We start from the raw sequence: 21,648 nt of genomic DNA on the forward strand, positions 1-21,648 counted from the left end.
GAAAGACCATAACAGATCCTTTGCTGACATCCAGACATTCCTTGTCTTCTGTGTGCTCCATATACCCCCAGGATGGTAACATGGTACTCTGGACCATCTTTGTTATAGGATGTACAAAGCCCTTGATTTCTTTCTTGTTTTCTTACTTTACCCATAAGGAATTACTCTCAGCAAATGCTCATCTTGGTGTTGGTAAAGTTCTGGACTACTTCTTTCTAGACAAGGCTGGCTTAAGGGGATACTACCTATATGCAGAACCCCTCTCTCAGATGGGCCCCCACTCAGCTTAACATTCTCCTGGCACCATCTTGAAATCTTAACAATTTTACTTATTTATCAAATTTTTTCTTTATCTAAATGTTGAATCTAAATAGTAAGCAAAAAAAAAAATGTCATGACAAGTCAAGGTACCAACCACAGAAGGAAAAAGCTTTGTAGTTTGGCATATTTAATGGAACTATTTTTCCTGCTTTTTGAACAGAAGTTGCCACATTTTCACTTTGCACTGAGCCCACAAATAATATAGCTGGCCCTGCTTCCAGATAGACATTTAAAATACTTAGCCCAACCTAATTGGACCAATACTAGCCAGTCAGAAATTGGTGCTAATTGGTGTGTGGAACTGCAGCATACCTGATGAACATTGGCCTTGCTTCTTTTTGTTTTGTTGACATAGTTTCCTTCAGAGCATGTAACATTATGGAATCCCTTGACATATACTGCAGAATTTCAGGCCTGTGTCATCAACCCTACCCCCTCTCCCCCACTTACCTGTCTCTGAACTGCTACACTGCATCAAACCATCTTTGTTCTTCCCTTGTTCTGGACCTCAAAGCCAAATAAAAGACATCATTTCCAAAGAAAGTTGAAAATGATAATTCTATTAGAAACTTGCAAAAGTTGTGCAGACCGTTTGCTGATCTACCATTTCCCATGGAGACCATCCCTAAGTCAGATCTATCACGTTTTCATTTCTTAACTTCATGCCTTGAAGGATTTCAGGTCAAGGAACCTTGGGGCACCAAGTGCTTTTTCAAAGACAAAGGGAGAGGTAATTGTTATAAACTTACTTATATGTCAGCTGTCTGACGAAGGTCACAGAGTTTTGCCTTCCAAACTCACTGATCACTCAGTGTTCTCGCACATACAGATTGGGAGACATGCAACTGAAATGCAGTCATAGCAAGGAAACTGTGTCATTCTTTTTCCTTTGAAATGAGGGAAAACTATTTCTTTCAACATTCATTCCCAGCAGAAGGTCAAGTATAAGCTTGGTCTCTGGTGCCATTTCCTGACTTACCAATAAGCACTCACAACACAGCCCTGACTTCCATCCTGGTCCTGCCCAGGGCTGAGACTTCAATCACAGCAAGTCAGATTCTCATCACTCTGTTTGTATATCCTCTTCTGTGACATTTCCTCCAACTAATATCCCTCTTCCTAAAATGCTTTCCCTCTGTCTTTGTCTACGTGTCCCATATATCTTTAAAGTTTTAGTTCAAGTTGCACTTCTCTGATAAATTTTCCTCCTTTCCTCTACAAAGTTTCCTGCATTACTGTTTTCAAACTTTCCATCTTTAAGCCAATATCTCAATGTCTTAGCAAGATCCAATTCATCTTTGAGTTTCACAATTAGGTGACATAGTTCAGGTGTACTGAAAACTGATTAGTCACAAACATCTGTGAAATATTGAAATCTATTCAGCATAACAAAAAACATCAGCTGAGTTCAAATTCTGCTTTTCCTACTTTCAAGCATATGGTCTTAGAAAACCCTTTTACCTTTATAAATGTGTGTGTTTATTTGGTAGGAGTATTACAAGTGTGAAATTTTCCTTTCCTAAGACAAGTTGTACAATACCTGGCAGAGCAGGCATCGACTTAATAGCTACCAGTATTAGAAAACACTCCACCACCACTTGTCTGATGATTCATCATTTCAGTTCGAGTCAGCACTAAAAATAGGTAGTATTTCACACCAATCAGTTTTGTGGAAGATAAATATCTATGTTGTTTTTACTAATATATTAATATCATGTTATATAATAACATTTTTGATATTATATATTATTAAAAATATAGAGAGAGTGAGTCTTTGATGTTGGTAAGAATATTAGCGAAACAGGGAACATGTCAGTGTGAACTAAAATGAAAACAACTGCTCAGAAGATCAGAAGTGGATGTGTAGGTGTGTTAAGCAGAATCCAATATGCTATAGGGCATCAAGTGTGATTTTATGGTTTCTTGGTCCCTACAGGCAAGAAACATAAAAAATAATCTACATTTCTTCTGAGGATCCCTTGAGGAGTATCTTGACTGCTCTATTCTTGTTGGTCAGGCATTTAAATCCCTACTGACCTGGAGCAGATAAAAACTATAGGACATAGATGAGATTTATGTGGCAACCTCATCATTTTTTCTCACCTCAGTGACCTTAGTCCCCAGAATGCCATTTTTTGTAAAATGCATCCACACTAGAGAATTTAACATGTTGTCTTCATTTTGCTTATTTCTTCAAAATCCCTCTGTACAAAATTCTTGGTCTTTCAGCTCCAGAAATTATTTCTCAAGGATACATAAAAGTGTCAATGTTACCAGGCAGTCTCATGATGCATAGCATACATCTTGCTGCAGCAGAGGCGATGGAGAAAGTATTGCTTTGAGTCAAACCCTGACATGGGGCCAAAAACCAGAGCATGTAATACATTCTCCAGTGGAATGGCTTATAATTGTGCAGAGGTGTGGTGATACACACGTGAGATGCACACCACACATCAGGAGAGTCAAGCCGAGCTGTAAGATGGTAACTTGAAGAACCCCTCAGAATTGTTCTCTCATTAGCTAAGTAGGAATTTTGAACTAAAATGTATTGCAAATGTGTTTGAGACACTTAGAGGTAAGCATTAAGAGAACATGCTCCTCCTTCAACTAATCTGCCTTTATCCTTTAGGGCTTAACTCAGCAAGCACCTTCTCCAAGAAGCTTTCTGTGATCCCCAGCGCATCCATCAACCCCACCACCCACCCACCATTGCTACAAACACCATCATTGTTGTCTTCAGCCTCCAACTACCACCACTGCAGCCAGTCTGCCTAGAGAACTGTGTGCATGGCTCATAGTGAGGCAATATCACACCATATTTAACTGCCACTTGGTACTCTGTCAAATAAGATCTAGACTTATTTTGGGGGACTAGGGACTGCTTTTGTTCATGTTGCCTCCCCAGTGCCTAATAAGGAGCCCATCTGTGGTAGACACTCAAAAAATGTTTGCTGAATGAAGGGACAAACCTAAAAACATAATTCCTGTTCAGAAATGTTTGCAGTATAGAATTTCTTCTTTTCAACAATATAGCCAGATTCTCACAGCACAGAAATTACCTAGTAACTTCATTAATTCTTCCCAGTCATTAAGGAACACTAAAGAAGCAATTACTGAATGATACTCTAGTGACCAAAAGAGGTACTGTGGCTAATTCCAAAAGTAATTTTCTGTCAGAGTTTACCCACAAGAAAAATATGACTAAATGCTTCTTAAGACCACAGGTTGGGGAGCAGTAAAATAATTCAGCAGATTGTATCTTTAAAGAATCTCTGAGAAATCAGTATATGGTGGGTATATTATCTGTTGGAAGCCAGTTTTTAAAATCTGTTGTAAGAAAATCCCACTCTTCTGTTACGTTTATTTGTGACTTAGATTTCTACACAAGGGAATTCATGCTGAGCTCTAACATGGATTGTCAAATTGCTCACCGGTGACCCTTGAACAATAAGGGGGAAAATCTGAAGTTACTTTGTTTATTTCTAAAGGTTGTTTCTTTTCTTTGTGAGCCTTGCCCATGTTTTAAAGACAATGGAAAGAACAGGATAAAAGGGGGAAAGAAGTGGAGAGAGAGCTCGAAAGGGGAAAATGGAAAAGTTTTAAAATATATGTATACTTATAAACCCAACATCACATCAGTCATTACGGCCAAAAAACAGAATAATTTTGGAGTCCGTAACTTCTAGTAACATGAAACTCACTTCCTCTGTCTGGTTCTGATTCTGATTCTGCCAATTATACAACAATAAAAATAACCAATCAATGTGACATTGATGTTGTGACTTCAACATTGTTCCTGCAAAATTTTGGGGACTGGTATTGTTTACCAAAAGGTCTCTTCATGTTCTATGATTTCATAAACTTGAACAAATATGTACCAAGGATTTCCTGTTTGCCCTTCTCTGTCTCTCTCTCAGTTAGAAAACCAAGGCCGGTCCTGACCTCTCAGGCCTCCCTTTCTTCAACAGTGTACTTCTGCCTTGCTAAATAAAATCGTCCTCCAGGCTTTTCAAAAAAAAAAGAAAGAAAGAAAGAAAAGAAAAACCAAAGGGCCACGTAAAGGAGAAAAATACTACAAGTGAGCACCTACCCAGGGATCTCAGAGGTGTTTTTTTTTGTTAAGCTCACACAGTGAAAGAGAAGTTGCCATATTCTGCTGCCACGCTTGAGGAGAGTTATAGGCACAATAACTTTGCTTGAATTTTAGCTCCTTTATCAACCAAATTCCCCAGGGTTTTAGTGTTGATTTCATTCCAATGATTCAGCACCTTACAACAAAAGAAAATAAGACAGGCAGACTTACATAATTCTACTGGCTGTTGTTGTCACTGATTCCTTTAGTCGATATTTTCCCAGAAAAGATGTAAATCTAGTCCAAGAAATAAATAAAATATGTGTAATAATACAAAATAATAAAATCTATGCAAGTCTCATGTATCCATGTGTTTGCCATCCAGAACTCACTAAGGAGGGATAATCTAACCAGTTCTCACCCCAGCCCCTTCTCCAAATCAGAGAACAAACATATATATCTGCTTGAAGAAGCATATATATATGTGTGTGTGTGTTTATGTATAGAAAAAAGGTGAATGGAAATGTGACAAAGAAATAAGCAAAGGTTGATTTTGCTTTTCTATTAAGAATTATTTAGTGTCTCACCAATGTATCACCATGGTTTTGTATTTGTTTTTACTTTGTTTTGCTTTTCTAATTAACATTACTTATAAAAGGTTTTTCTTTTAAAATGTCAGACAATTTCAGCTGACAGATCTCCTTGCCCTCACTGAAAAACCAAGACCAGCTATGTATCCCAGAAGTCTGGAGCAGGGGGAGTGACTCAGGAGGCTGAGCTGAAGACGTGTATGTCTGGGTGAGTGAATGCAGTCAGCCCCAAAATGAGACTGGTTATTCCTTTCCCACTTGGTTCAAAGCTGATTTTCAGCAATATATTAAATAACATAAAACTCCTAAATGTAGAACTTCAGTGCATCCAGTTCACCCATTTAAAATTTTCTCAATGGCAAAGTAAAAGTAATGGAATTAGGAATATATCTCCCAAAGATCTGGGACTTAAAGTCTCCTGATACCTACACCATTCTCCATAACAATTTCTTTATAATGGAAAAATATAAATGCATCTCTGATAATAAGGGGGCTTTAAAGTTTGCATTATCTCAAAAAAGGATGATGTTTTTCATCCCTATTTCCCAATATGAGCAAAGCATCCTTTGAGGACCCCACATGAGATTAACCCAGCAATAAACCAATGGTGTGCTGGTATGCCAGCTCTCAAAAAAAAAAAGGGGGGCCCTGATTTGTAGTATTTGCCTATTCCCATGCTGTAAATCCTCCGACCATGACCATTTTAAAGCTACCAATATTTTAACAAATAGCTTTCAAATCCCTTGATTATTTAAAAATCGGCTCTCCAAAAGGGTTTAAGTCAAGTGATGCAAGCCAGCTCCCACACACTGTATCACATAACGCAACCTAAGGATTCTTTCCAGAAAGTAAGCTCACTTATTTAAAGAACTTGAATAAGTCAGTCAGAGTCCACAATGTTTTCATTCTAAACTGTCAAATACTTGCTTCCTGAAAATGTCACTAAAATAACCTGTTGAAAGAACACCTTTGTGTTCCTTGCTTACTGGGGGAGGGATATCACTTCCTTGAAAGATTCTTTGTAGCATATAAAAAGAGATCAAAGATAGGCCATTTGTAACATTTTGGAGATTTGGAGTAAGCTGGTTTTTTATAAGTGGAGAGAAGGGTGCTTGATTAGGATTGATCAAGTTTTTGACATAATTGTTTAGGACTAGTGAGCAAAGCAAGGGTTTCACAGTGCATCTTGAAGAATAAACAGTAATTTGATGTTACCTATCATCCTGAAAAGGGATATTTATTCTGATGAAGGTAAATTGAGCAGCCTAGTGTTCAGATAGATGGATTTGGGGATAGTCCCTGAAACAAACAATAAAGTTATTTACAACTTTTTTTTCGAAAGCATTTCCTGGAATCTTAAAAATCATGCTAATGAGGTCAGATAGGCAAATTGTTTTAATGAACACAGCCAAATAACAAACTCCTGTGTAGTCATGTCTATTCCCAGAACCAAAGGTCCATGAGCCTGAAGTCTTATTTCTGTGCAACTGATGATTCTCCTGTTAAGATTAGGAAGGGGTCACTGATTTTCCCCCAATCCTCACCCAAGTCATGGGGACATATATAGGTGATAAATGCTCTGAAGACACCAACAGAAGCCTAACAAATATTCTGGAACTCCAAAATGGAGAAAGAATAGCAGAGTATAGGAAGGTTAGTCATTGGCCAGGCTGGTTAATGAGAGGATTCACACATGGTCCTTCCCCAAAAGTGATACACAATATCTGCCACTGACTCTTCTCTATGCAACATGTACTAATCTCCTTTAAAACGCAGATTGCTCAACACAGGGTCCTACTAACACATCATCTGTAATATTTAGTATGGATGAATCATCAGTTTATTCATTGGTTCAGTCTTGCACTCAAAAAATAAAGTGCTTATTAACTTTCAAACTGTAAGGAGGATGCAGTCACCAAGATGGACACAATATTTTAAAATATATTCAACGTAAAGGGAAAACCAAGGGGTACAGAATGTTATTGTCTGGCTACCCAGTCCCCGCTCTTCATGAACTTCCAGTCTAAAAAAAAGTTACGTGTATGAAAGAAGCAAAAACATGCCAACCTTGCCAGCCCTTCCCTTAAGTACATTTATTTTGGTATAGGATGTCATATTATTCACTAGTTTAAGATGTAAAAGGTGAGGGATGTTGCTGATGTGGAAGCATTTAAAACCGTTATTGTCCTTGTTTTATTCTCTAAGCATGTAAGAGTGAAAGTGATTTTTAAAGCTTTTGTAAGAAGAGACATAAAATTACAATAGCAATGAAAAGATGCTCACATACAGGTGTCTGCACACACATGCCTGTGTAATATCTTTTAAAATGGAAATGATGAGAAAATGGAGAACATCACACTTAAACTTGGACTAACTTATTCAACAAAAACAAGGTTCTTGATTAAAAAAGGGAGCAAATCATGCAACTGGTGAAACGATCCTGCAAATCAACAATCAACATTTAAAGAGTAAAAGAAAAGTGACTAACAAAATGATGTGTGTGTATGGCTGGGTTGGTCGGGGGTCACTACTGTTCAAGCATCTCTGTCAAGTCCCAATGTCTTTAAATATTTATTCAACAGGATGCTAGGAGGTCATTTAAGAAATTGAAGGCGAGCACAGTGATGTCCTGGTCCTCAGAGGTTCCAGAGATATGAGGCCTCTTTAAATCTGGTCTATAGAAGAGGAGGTTTCTGAGTGCTAATAATCCATCAAAACATATTTCAGAACCTACCAGTTTCTCACTGCGTCCTTCTTTACTTCACAGGCTTGCAGAAGGCTGACTCTAAGAGAAGGCAGACAGCTGGGTAGGAACATCACAGAGAGACTGGGAGGTGAGGGTTGTTTTCATGAGTCATTGCTCTCATATTTTGACCTTTAGAAAATGAGATTTAATGAGAGGTTAAATAGTTTGAAATACTTTCTTCTTTGGCATATTAAAGCAAACTTTTGAAAGGTTCTGTGCAGGGTTTTTTGAGTCTGATGTTATCTCAAGAATAAATTGCTCAATGAATTTAAAATTAAACTTTGACTATCTGATACATCATGAACAAAATACACCATGTCCAGCTAAGCAATTTTAAACTTTTACATACCGCAAAAGAGTTGGCAAAACTACTTAAATCAGACACAGATATTTTTCCCCCAAATATCGAATTCAGCTTTATAAAATAAAAAAGAAACAGATATCAACCTTCAAACCTTATACCCAACAGATTTATCTTTTTCAAGTAAAATAATTGGAAATTAAGTTGAGTTAAAAAATATATATGAAGGGATTAAAGAATCTGAGGGTAGTATCTTTTTAAAAACATCTTTAGTTTTAACAAAAGAGTAATGTTCCTTATAGCCATATTTAATAACATTCATCAGCAAAATGCAGGAAATCAAAATGAAAATCTCATGACCCAAAATAAATCACTATTTATGCTTTTATAACTATCCTTTGAGTCTACTTTCTAAAAATTAAATATATTTTGTTTTCAAAAATGACCATATACCTTGTGATATCTTTTTGACTTAATCATATGTAATGAATGTTAGTCCATGTTATTAAATATCATACCACATTATTATAAATAACAATATATCTATTTTAATGTATAATCGTATCACCAATTATTTAACTCAGCCACCATCAACAGAAATCTGGATTATTCCCAATTATTTGATATTATTGAGTTCTATGATGAGTAATTATTTTCCAAATGAAGTAGTCCAGAAGCCAAAATGTATTTCTAAAGTAATTCCAGAAATATTATACACTCCTAACAAAGATATGCAAATGCTTTTTTCAAATATCCTCATCCACATTATTAACAATTTTTATCTTTGGAACTTTAACAGGTAAAAAATGACGTCCAATCATTGTTTTTTTTTATGTGTGTGTGTGTATATATATGTACATATATATTTCCTTGATCATTATGAGGTTACAGTTTTATATGTTTATTATTTCCATTTCTCCTTTTGAGAATTGCTTGTTCATATCCCCTGCCCAATTATTGTCTTTCTTTCATTAATTCTAAATGCAATTGTATATGAAGGAATATAACCTATTGCCTATCAACTATCCAGCTAATACTCTTTTCCTGGTTTATTATCTGCCCCTTACTTTTGTTCATGGAGTTTTAGAAGCCTGTAAGTTTTAAATGTTTAAGAGTTGAAATCTGTTAAACTTATTAGCAATTTCTATTTCTGTGTCCAGGGTCCTGATTAAAAACTCTTCACAGCCCAAAACATACACTATATTTTCCTTATCATTTATATAATTTCCCAAAATACACTTGTCTTTAATTTCCCAAGAAATTATTTCAAGGAAAGTGCAAGTTATGTGAGCTGCTTTGCTTCCAAATAAATGACCAGTTGCTGGGGGAACACTAAATAGAAGTATTCCTGAATTCTGAAGGCTCAATGAGAAGAGAAATACATATGTTATTTGGCAACCTCATTGCCAAATAACATATGTATCTCAGCTTAAAAGATCAAAGTTTACTAAATTGAGAGCTAGGGATAGTTTATGAACAAAGAAAAAGAACTTCCTCATATTTGTTAAAAAATGGAACATTAAAAATAATGGAGAGAGGCGGAGCCAACATGGCGGCGTGAGTAGGACAGTGGGAATCTCCTCCCAAAAACATATATACTTTTGAAAATACAACAAACACAACTAGCCCTAAAAGAGAGACCAGAAGACGCAGGACAGTGGCCAGACTGCAGCTACACCAGCGAGAACCCAGCGACTGGTGAAAGGGGTAAGATACAAGCCCCGGACTGCGGGACCCGAGCGCCCCTCCCCCCAGCTCCCGGCGGGAGAAGAGTAGGCAGAGCGGGAGGGACACGGAGCCCAGGGCTGCCGAACACCCAGCCCCAGCCATCCGGGCCAGAGCGCAGACACAGTGCATGCTGGGGGTCCTGGATACTAGGGAAACAGGGCAGCAAGGCCTCTGAGCATGTCCCGAAGCTGATGCCCCTGTGACAAACAAAAGCGGGGGCTTTTTGAAAGTCTTAAAGGGACAGGGACTTAACAGCTTGACGGAAACAACCCAGGTCACAGTACAGCAGCTGGAAATTACAGGGAAAACCGGGTGCACTAACCCCCTGGGCAACAGCTCTGAGACCCCTCACGGAGGCAAACAGTCAAGCAGCACCCCCATCCATTACCCCACCAGGCGCTGCGAAAGCAGAGAAGCAGCCTGAGACAAATTCCACCCACAGAAAGGGAAATTTTACCCTTCCGGCCAGGCAAGACACAAAGAACCACTCTACACGCAATTACCCAACACAAGCCACTAGGGGTCGCAGTTGTCCCAGTAAAGAAAGGCCAGTAGCAAGTGAAAATTTTGGCCCTCCTAGCTGACAGTCAATAGCACCTGTCAACATGAAAAGGCAAAAAAATATGATCCAGACAAGACTAACCCAGACAGCTTTGGCATCTGCTACATCTTCCCCTGAGAAGGAATCTGGGGAGATAGATTTAGCCAGTCTTCCTGAAAAAGAATTCAAAACAAAAGTCATAACCATGCTGATGGACTTGCAGAGAAATATGCAAGAACTAAGGAAGGAGAATTCAGAAATAAAACAAGCTCGGGAAGGACTTCAAAACACAATGGATGAGATGCAAGAGACCATTAATGGACTAGAAAACAGAGAACAGGAACACAGAGAAGCTGATGCAGAGAGAGATAAAAGGATCTCCAGGAATGAAAGAATTTTAAGAGAGCTGAGTGACCAATCGAAAAGGAACAATATAAGAATCATAGGTATTCCAGAAGAAGTAGAGAGAGAAAAGGGGATAGAAAATGTCTTTGAAGAAATAATTGCTGAAAATTTCCCCAAACTAGGGGAAGAAATGGCCTCTCAGACCACAGAGGTAAACAGAACTCCCATGACAAGGGATTCAAGGAGGGCAACACCAAGACACATAATAATTAAAATGGCAAAGATCAAAGACAAGGACAAAGTATTACAGGCAGCCAGAGAGAAAAAAAAGGTTACCTACAAAGGAAAACCCATCAGGCTATCATCAGACTTCTCAACAGAAACCCTACAGGCCAGAAGAGAATGGCATGATATACTTAATGCAATGAAACAGAAGGGCCTCGAACCAAGACTACTGTATCCAGCACGAATATCATTTAAATATGAAGGAGGGATTAAATAATTCCCACACAAGCAAAAGTTGAGGGAATTTGCCTCCCACAAACCACCTCTACAGGGCATCCTACAGGGACTGCTCTAGATGGGAGCACTCCTAAAAAGAGCACACAACAAAACACCCAACATATGAAGAAGGGAGGAGGAGGAATAAGAAGGGAGAGAAATAAAGAATCATCAGACTGTGTTTATAATAGCTCAACAAGCGAGTTAAGTTAGACAGTAAGATAGTAAAGAAGCTAACCTTAAACCTTTGGTAACCACAAACTTAAAGCCTGCAATGGCAATAAATTCATACCTTTCAATAATCACCCTAAATGTAAATGGACTGAATGAACCAATCAAAAGACACAGAGTAATAGAATGGATAAAAAAGCAAGATCCATCCATATGCTGCTTACAAGAGACTCACCTCAAACCCAAAGATGCGCACAGACTTAAAGTCAAGGGATGGAAAAAGATATTTCAAGTAAACAACAGAGAGAAGAAAGCAGGTGTTACAATTCTGGTATCAGACAAAGCAGACTTCAAAATAAAGAAAGTAACAAAAGACAAAGAAGGACATTACATAATGATAAAGGGCTCAGTCCATCAAGAGGATATAACCATTATAAATATATATGCACCCAATACAGGAGCACCAACATACCTGAAACAAATATTAATAGAACTAAAGGAGGAAATAGAATGCAATGCATTCATTCTAGGAGACTTCAACACACCACTCACTCCAAAGGACAGATCCACCAGACAGAAAATAAGTAAGGACACAGAGGCACTGAACAACACACTAGAACAGATGGACCTAATAGACATCTACAGAACTCTACATCCAAAAGCAACAGGATACACATTCTTCTCAAGTGCACATGGAACATTCTCCAGAATAGACCACATACTAGGACACAAAAAGAGCCTCAGAAAGTTCCAAAAGATTGAAATCCTACCAACCAACTTTTCAGACCACAAAGGCATAAAACTAGAAATAAACTGTACAAAGAAAGCAAAGAGGCTCACAAACACATGGAGGCTTAACAACACGCTCCTAAATAATCAATGGATCAATGACCAAATCAAAATGGAGATCCAGCAATATATGGAAACAAATGACAACAACAACACTAAGCCCCAACTTCTGTGGGACACAGCAAAAGCAGTCTTAAGAGGAAAGTATATAGCAATCCAAGCATATTTAAAAAAGGAAGAGCAATCCCAAATGAACGGTCTAATGTCACAACTATCGAAATTGGAAAAACAAGAACAAATGAGGCCTAAGGTCAGCAGAAGGAGGGACATAATAAAGATCAGAGAAGAAATAAATAAAATTGAGAAGAATAAAACAATAGCAGAAATCAATGAAACCAAGAGCTGGTTCTTCGAGAAAATAAACAAAATAGATAAGCCTCTGGCCAGACTTATTAAGAGGAAAAGAGAGTCAACACAAATCAACAGTATCAGAAACGAGAAAGGAAAAATCACGACGGACCCCACAGAAATACAAAGAATTATTAGAGACTACTATGAAAACCTATATGCTAACAAGCTGGGAAACCTAGGAGAAATGGACAACTTCCTAGAAAAATACAACCTTCCAAGACTGACCCAAAAAGAAACAGAAAATCTAAACAGACCAATTACCAGCAACGAAATTGAAGCGGTAATCAAAAAACTACCAAAGAACAAAACCCCCGGGCCAGATGGATTTACCTCGGAATTTTATCAGACATACAGGGAAGACATAATACCCATTCTCCTTAAAGTTTTCCAAGAAATAGAAGAGGAGGGGATACTCCCAAACTCATTCTATGAAGCTAACATCACCCTAATACCAAAACCAGGCAAAGACACCACCAAAAAAGAAAACTACAGACCAATATCCCTAATGAACGTAGACGCAAAAATACTCAACAAAATTTTAGCAAACCGAATTCAAAAATACATCAAAACCATCGTACACCATGACCAAGTGGGATTCATCCCAGGGATGCAAGGATGGCACAACATTCGAAAGTCCATCAATATCATCCACCACATCAACAAAAAGAAAGACAAAAAACACATGATCATCTCCATAGACGCTGAAAAAGCATTTGACAAAGTTCAACAACCATTCATGATAAAAACTCTCAGCAAAATGGGAATAGAGGGCAAGTACCTCAACATAATAAAGGCCATCTATGAAAAACCCACAGCCAACATTATATTGAATAGCGAGAAGCTGAAAGCATTTCCGCTGAAATCGGGAACTAGACAGGGATGCCCACTCTCCCCACTGTTATTTAACATAGTACTGGAGGTCCTAGCCACAGCAATCAGACAAAACAAAAAAATACAAGGAATCCAGATTGCAAAGAAGAAGTCAAACTGTCACTATTTGCAGATGACATGATACTGTACATAAAAAAACCCTAAAGACTCCACCCCAGAACTACTAGAACTGATATCGGAATACAGCAAAGTTGCAGGATACAAAATCAACACACAGAAATCTGTGGCTTTCCTACATACCAACAATGAACCAACGCAGATGACATGATACTGTACATAAAAAACCCTAAAGACTCCACCCCAGAACTACTAGAACTGATATCGGAATACAGCAAAGTTGCAGGATACAAAATCAACACACAGAAATCTGTGGCTTTACTACATACCAACAATGAACCAACAGAAAGAGAAATCAGGAAAACAACTCCATTCACAATTGCATCAAAAAAAAATAAAATACCTAGGAATAAACCTAACCAAAGAAGTGAAAGACTTATATTCTGAAAACTACAAGTCACTCTTAAAAGAAATTAAAGGGGACACTAACAGATGGAAACGCATCCCATGCTCATGGCTAGGAAGAATTAATATCGTCAAAATGGCCATCCTGCCCAAAGCAATATACAGATTTGATGCAATCCCTATGAAACTACCAGCAACATTCTTCAATGAACTGGAACAAATAATTCAAAAATTCATATGGAAACACAAAAGACCCCGAATAGCCAAAGCAATCCTGAGAAAGAAGAATAAAGTAGGGGGGATCTCACTCCCCAACTTCAAGCTCTACTATAAAGCCATAGTAATCAAGACAATTTGGTACTGGCACAAGAACAGAGCCACAGACCAATGGAACAGACTAGACAATCCAGACATTAACCCAGACATATATGGTCAATTAATATTTGATAAAGGAGCCATGGACATACAATGGCCAAATGACAATCTCTTCAACAGATGGTGCTGGCAAAACTGGACAGCTACATGTAGGAGAATGAAACTGGACCAATGTCTAACCCCATATACAAAAGTAAACTCAAAATGGATCAAAGACCTGAATGTAAGTCATGAAACCATTAAACTCTTGGAAGAAAACATAGGCACAAACCTTTTAGACATAAACATGAGTGACCTCTTCTTGAACATATCTCCCCAGGCAAGGAAAACAACAGCAAAAATGAACAAGTGGGACTATATTAAGCTGAAAAGCTTCTGTACAGCAAAAGACACCATCAATAGAACAAAAAGGAACCCTACAGTATGGGAGAATATATTTGAAAATGACACATCCGATAAAGGCTTGACGTCCAGAATATATAAAGAGCTCACATGCCTCAAAAAACAAAAAACAAATAACCCAATTAAAAAATGGGCAAAGGAACTGAACAGACGGTTCTCCAAAAAAGAAATACAGATGGCCAACAGACACATGAAAAGATGCTCCACATCGCTAATTATCAGAGAAATGCAAATTAAAACTACAATGAGGTATCACCTCACACCAGTAAGGATGGCTGCCATCCAAAAGACAAACAACAACAAATGTTGGCGAGGCTGTGGAGAAAGGGGAACCCTCCTACACTGCTGGTGGGAATGTAAACTTGTTCAACCATTGTGGAAAGCACTATGGAGGTACATCAAAATGCTCAAAACAGACATACCATTTGACCCAGGAATTGCACTCCTAGGAATTTACCCTAAGAATGCAGCAATCAAGTATGAGAAAGACCAATGTACCCCTATGTTTATCGCAGCACTATTTACAATAGCCAAGAATTGGAAGCAACCTAAATGTCCATCGATAGATGAATGGATAAAGAAGATGTGGTACATATACACAATGGAATACTACTCAGCCATAAGAAAAGGGCAAATCCAACCATTTGCAGCAACATGGATGGAGCTGGAGGGTATTATGCTCAGTGAAACAAGCCAAGCAGAGAAAGAGAAATACCAAATGATTTCACTCATCTGTGGAATATAAGAACAAAGGAAAAACTGAAGGAACAAAACAGCAACAGAATCACAGAAATCAAGAATGGACTAACAGGTACCAAAGGGAAAGGGACTGGGGAGGATGGGTGGGTAGGGAGGGATAAGGGGGGGAGAAAAAGAGGGGTATTAAGATTAGCATCCATAGCGGGGTGGGAGAAAGGGGAGGGCTGTACAACACAGAGAAGACAAGTAGTGATTCTACAACAGTTTGCTACGCTGATGGACAGTGACTGTAAAGGAGTATATAGGGGGGACCTGGTATAGGGGAGAGCCTAGTAAACAAAGTATTCGTCATGTAAGTGTAGATTAATGATTAAAAAAAAAAAAAAAAAAGCACTTCCTATGTGGTGACCTCTAATGAGCTCTACACAGTGATATAAAGGGCATATAAAAGTGTAGGCAAAGGGTCTGTTTGTGTTTATACAGAGGATCAAAGCCTAATTTGGTTACCCCGAAAATGAACTAAGATACGATATGAAAAAGAACTTCCAACATCAGCACTCTCGGGAAGACTCATGACAGAAGATGATCAGCAAAAAAAAAAAAACTCCAACAAAGATCCACGCACTGTCACAGGTGTAGATGCACTCATCCCACCAGTTCCTGGACTTGCCATAGGAAAGATGAAGGAGATATCTAAGCTGGCCTGTGCATACAGTAAAACAACGAATTTGACTGGATCTATACTGTTGGAACTCAACCAAGAATTAGGAGAAGTGCAAATTGTAGCACTCCAAAATCTTACAACCACAGACTATTTATCGTTAAAAGAACATATGGGATACGAACAGTCCCCAGGAATGGGGTGTTCTAGTTTATCTGAATTCTCTCAGACTGTTTAAGTTCAGTCGGACAATATCCACCATATCATGGATAAGTTCTCACAAATGCCTAAGGTGCCTAACTGGTTTTCTTGGTTTCACTGGAGATGGCTGGTAATTACAGGTATGCTTTGGTTAGGTAACTATATTCCTATTATGTTAATGTGTGTGCACAATTTAATTAGTTGTTTAAAACCTATCCATGCTGAAGTTACTCTACAAGAAGATATGTCAAAGAAATAATCAATCTTCCCAGGTTTTCTTCTGCCTGCTACTTCTATAGCTTTTCTTCTTCCTACCTAATCACAACCTTTAAATAGAACTCGTGCCACATGTCGAATTTACTGAGTATCATAATTCTTCCAAGTGGTAAAGACACCTCAAGACAAATGCTGGGCATAGAAGCCACAGGGCATAAATATGCAAAGAAGTAAAAAGCTAACCTTTTCAAACAATAAGGCTTCTCTCTCACTTACCAACTTAACATTTCCCTGTATGGCCCCGGAAGATGACTGGTTAGCCAGAGACGGGTAAGATTCCTCAAGGGAGGAACAACCTAAGACAGGCACAGTCACAGGAGGCCATCTGGTGAGAAAATGGGGAGCAGCAGAGGTGAGGCTTAGAACCTCCCCCCTCATGTTCTGAGAGAAATCTTCTGCATACATGGATGTTTATTGCCCTCGTCTAGCGCGGATTAACACATAGTCTACAGGCACACACCTGATCATCTACATTTGCTCTCTTACAACACTAAACTCTGTTTTCTACCTTTATCTCGTATCTACCTACCACTTCAGCATTTTATTCAAAATAATAATAATAGAGAAATGTGGTATCCACATATAAATCAAGTTTAAAAATCAAATGAATATTCATATTTGAACTGACTGTGTATAGTTCATAATGCATGAGCAAAACCGAAAGCTTCTGTGATGACTGCCCTTGCACTGTTCACCATGTAACTTATTCACTATGTAAGAATTTGTACTCCATGTAAGAATTTGTTCGTTATGCATCAGAAGATTGGAGACTGACGAAAATTAGGCTTGGGGTGGATTAATGATTGTGCATTGAGTATTGACTCCCCTATACAGAAATTTATTGTGGTTAACAACTATTTGATCAATAAATATGAGAGATGCCCTCACAAAATATATATATATATATATATATATATATATATATATATATATATATAAACACACTTCCAATTGTAAAATAAATAAGTAACCGGGATGTAATGTATAGCATAAGGAATATATTCAAAATATTGTAACAATTTGGTATGGTGATACCTGGTACCTAGAATTATCATGTATATAAATGTTGAATCACTGTGTTGTACACCTGAAACTAATGTAATGCAATACTGTTGTCAACTACCCTTCAATAAAAAAAAAAAAAATAATAATAATAATGGTAACAATCTTACTACACTTATGGACAGTGAATGCAATGGGGTGGGGGCTTGATAATATGGGTGAATGTTGAAACCACAATGCTGTTCATGTGAAACCTTCATAAGAGTGTATATCAATGTTACCTTAATTAAAAAATAATAATGATAACAATATTTCAAATAAATAACCACAATTTAATTTCCCTTATCAGTCTATTTGGCCCCATGTAATCCTTCTCACTTCACTGGAGCTTTGGGTCAAACCATCTGCTTTCATCATGAATATCTTCTTCAGGACTGAAAAGAGTCCTAGTACTCCTAACTCCATCCATTGGTAAAATCTCAAAGTTGTCTAAATATTCCAAGCTCAAAGGGTATATCCAAGTGTCTATTCTTTAAAATGTCAATAGAAAACCAGGCAGAGTCCGTCCCATGAGACTCTGAAGCTGTCCTTCTTTGTTGAGCATATATTATACTAGTTTATAGACTAGCCTTCAGGCAGACACCTGAAACGGGATGGCTGTGCTCAGCTTATTATAAGGACCAATTGAATAAGAATGGAGGAAAATGATATTCTGTAATGGGGTACAATACATAACTATTTTATAAGGGTTTGGTCAATATTTTTCCAGAGAATAAAAATTATGAGAGCACTGATAAATCTCAAGGGTCATCTCATAAAATGCACAACTTCTGAAATATTTGTGTTAAAAACACTTTACCTATATAAACTTAAGGGAAGATCGGACATGTCTTCTGATTTGCCGTTTATTCCATGTAGTTCTTACAGTAGTGCCAAATTAGTTGTGAAATATGGAATATAACAAACACTCCCAATTATTTCTAAGCATCCTTCTATATAAGGAATAATAATAAATCTTAACTTTCCAGAGCCTTCTGGTAACTCTCAAATATAGCTTTACATGTAAAAAACATACTGATTTTATTTTTCTAGTTATAGAAAAAACTTGGCAGGTAAAATCAAAAGAGTTATTAGAGGAGATTTGGTTACTTATCTAGTAGCATGATGGATTTTGAGAACTAGTACTTGGTTATCAAAGTATCAATGAAATATTTTAAAATAACATCAAATAAAGTAATATGATTGTAAGGAATTCTAACTTTCACAAATAAGGAGCATTTGTTCCTTATTTTTGCTTTTTTAAAAAATAATTAAGGACACTATAAAAGTCAATAATAGAGCAGAGAAAATCATTCTGATGGGATATGGAGTCTCTACTATCTGAACAGATTTCACAGAGGTTGCCAAATAACATTTTTCTATTAAGAGCTATTCAGAATCCAAAGACTAACTTATGATTTTAATAGAGAAAAGGTAAATTCTAGATTTTCATTAATATAATATTTGGCAGTAAAAGATTCACAAGCTCCTCTTTGTTCCTTAAATTACCTGGTGAATAAACTCTTCAAAAATTGGACAAACTTTGGCAAAATTTTAATACATTTCATAGCTTCTTTATAGACTCAGATTTTATAATTCAAGGCAAATAAAATTCAATCTCCTCAAATCCTCTAAAACTTGCTCACATACTCAGATTTTGTCCTTCACTATGCTCTCTCATATTCTGGAACAAACTGACATGTTAGTTTAGGATAAAATCACTCTCCTTTTTTCTTGGAAAACAAAAGTATATACATAGTTGTATTTCTCTCTCACTATGACTCCTATATTCTCAAGTACCCATATTAATTGTAAATTTTAATTAAAAAATAGCTTCTATTTCATAGAGCAAACTAGAACATAGAAAATTAAGAAATGTATCATATTTAAGGATTTTATCAAACAAAACTCATGAACACTGATAATAAAACTTTCCAGGTGTACATATCCTTTACACCTTCATAACATGGCAAAAATAAAACATTCATTAACATGAATATCCCAAGGATATAGCCACTTTAGAGGGTATCAAAATTAGATGCAAAAATATACAAACTTGAAACTATGCTTATTAATTAATGTTTCAGTATCAATAGTGCTTATAAATCATCTGTGTATCCATTGATTATCTGATTAATGCAATTTTTTAAATTCCAGTTTTAAGTTACCTACAGATCTTGGAAATGATGTTCAAATTGACAACTACAGAAATAATTAGTGCTATAAAAATATTTATCAGAATTATGAAGACAAATCAATATTTTTATAATTTAAGCACTATGTATCTGTAATATTAGTTCCCTTGATTAAGGTAAGAAGCTTAGGAAGGTCATATTAAATTAGTCTCATCATGAAAAAACAAACCAAATTAATTTTAAATTACATACCCATATATATACACATATATACCATATTATGCTGAACACTGATGAATCAAAAAAATTATTTAACCAGTCTAATTTGTCAAAGGAGTTAGCTTATGTGAACTTAAATTCTTAATATGTTACTGAGCTAGCAGTTTCTGTAAGAAGTGTTTTTTTTCCCTCAAAAGACTAGTGCATTTACAGTAATAAAAGCTTAGTTTATTTATTCTGTGAAATCTGGGACTATTTGACTTATATAAGCACTGTTTATCTCTAAAAACCAATCAGAACAAGAGTCCTTTAATTTAATAGACATTGTGATCTAATTTATTAATACCCTCCAGAAGTAGGAAAATATCTCACATTCACACACAAGAGGTAAAGGTTTTATTGAATTACAATTCCACAAACATAGCTTTTAGCCCAGTTGTACAATTCAGCTGCAGAGTGAAAGTAATCCCAGAAACACAAAAACTCACCAGTTTCGATCTCAAAAGCTATTGCCCTTCCCGGTGTTCACAAAATACTTTTCAGTTGATTTGAGTCCACACATAGGCAAACAGAAAAAAGATGAACGAACCAAATTCTGTTATCGCTCACCCTGCAGAGCCTAGATTTTCATCATCCATTTGACAGAGATTACCGATGGCCAAACCATGAAACCCAATTCCCAACATTGCTGCCCCCACTGGGGAATGACTTTATTGACCATGCAGGAAACAGAAAAGAGCAAAACCACAAAATCAATAGAGAGAAAAAATAATAATAATAAACTGGAGAAACAGAGCATCAGCAAAGTTAAACTTGTATTGCCTCTTGTGATTTTACTCCAAGGAAAGACACGCTCAAGCGGAAGCAGCTCTCCGGTGACCTCTCCAACGAAGCCGCTCTTCAGGTGAGCACACCTGGGCGTTTCGGTGGCTGATCTCCAAAACGCTTACAGGAAACATTTTCAAAAAGGTGAAACCATGATTCTTATGCAATGTAACTCAAGCATTTGTTGGTGATTTTTTTCACTCATTAAATACTGAGAAAACCAGTAAAATGTTTTTTAAAGGGGTCAGAGGGAATTCAAAAAGGGAGGTATAAGCAGGCAATTTAGTGAAAGAATGTTGAGATAAAATTGCTAGGTTAGTTACAGACCTGCTTAATGTCTTACAGAGCCCTAAACTGTACCCTTAGGGGATTATCTGTTCAACAAGACAGAAATTATTTTCTTCTCTATCAGACAAAAATGTGCACATGAGCCTCAGCCACTTACAGACTTGAAAAATAGTCCAGTCAATCTAAAGTCAGGTCCTGCCCTGCACAGAAAACACACCCAACAATCTCTTCTACCTATTTTCAGCTTTTGGACCATTTTTTTCTGATAGAGCTCAAGAATTTTTACTATACCTCAATATATCTTTTTTCATGCACCCTCCTGGAATCTGGTAAGCCCTTTCAGTGTGTGGATTTAGCCTTTTTTTTTTTTCAAATCAGGGACATTTCCTCCTACTATTTAATTATTGACTCTCTTCAGTTCCTCCTTCTCCTTCTGGAATCCCCACAATGAGTATAATTACTCACTGGGTCTTATAGAGCCAACCTTATCTCTTCCCTTCCATCTCGTGATATTTCCCACAAATTTCTGTCCTGAAAATGACTTTCTTCTCCTTCAAATCTGCCACTGAATTCATTAGTTGGAAAATCATGATTCTCAATTACAGAAAGTCTTATTGGTGCTCTACTTGAATTTCCTTAAATGTTCTGATTATTTTT

At 37.0% G+C, this 21,648-nt stretch overlaps 1 long non-coding RNA gene across 1 annotated transcript; it reads right to left on the reverse strand.

Annotated features, from left to right (window-relative positions):
* Positions 1 to 671: 671 nt before the first annotated feature.
* LOC118910312 (uncharacterized) lies at positions 672 to 20,706 on the reverse strand. The gene is made up of 5 exons (XR_005023898.2): positions 20,367 to 20,706; positions 7,718 to 7,858; positions 6,199 to 6,282; positions 4,625 to 4,690; positions 672 to 828 (listed from the first exon to the last, which is right to left on the reverse strand). It is a non-coding gene; the product is annotated as an uncharacterized LOC118910312 (long non-coding RNA).
* Positions 20,707 to 21,648: the final 942 nt, after the last annotated feature.

The sequence above is a fragment of the Manis pentadactyla genome, chromosome 11 (assembly GCF_030020395.1).
Source record: "Manis pentadactyla isolate mManPen7 chromosome 11, mManPen7.hap1, whole genome shotgun sequence".
Classification (NCBI taxonomy): domain Eukaryota; kingdom Metazoa; phylum Chordata; class Mammalia; order Pholidota; family Manidae; genus Manis; species Manis pentadactyla.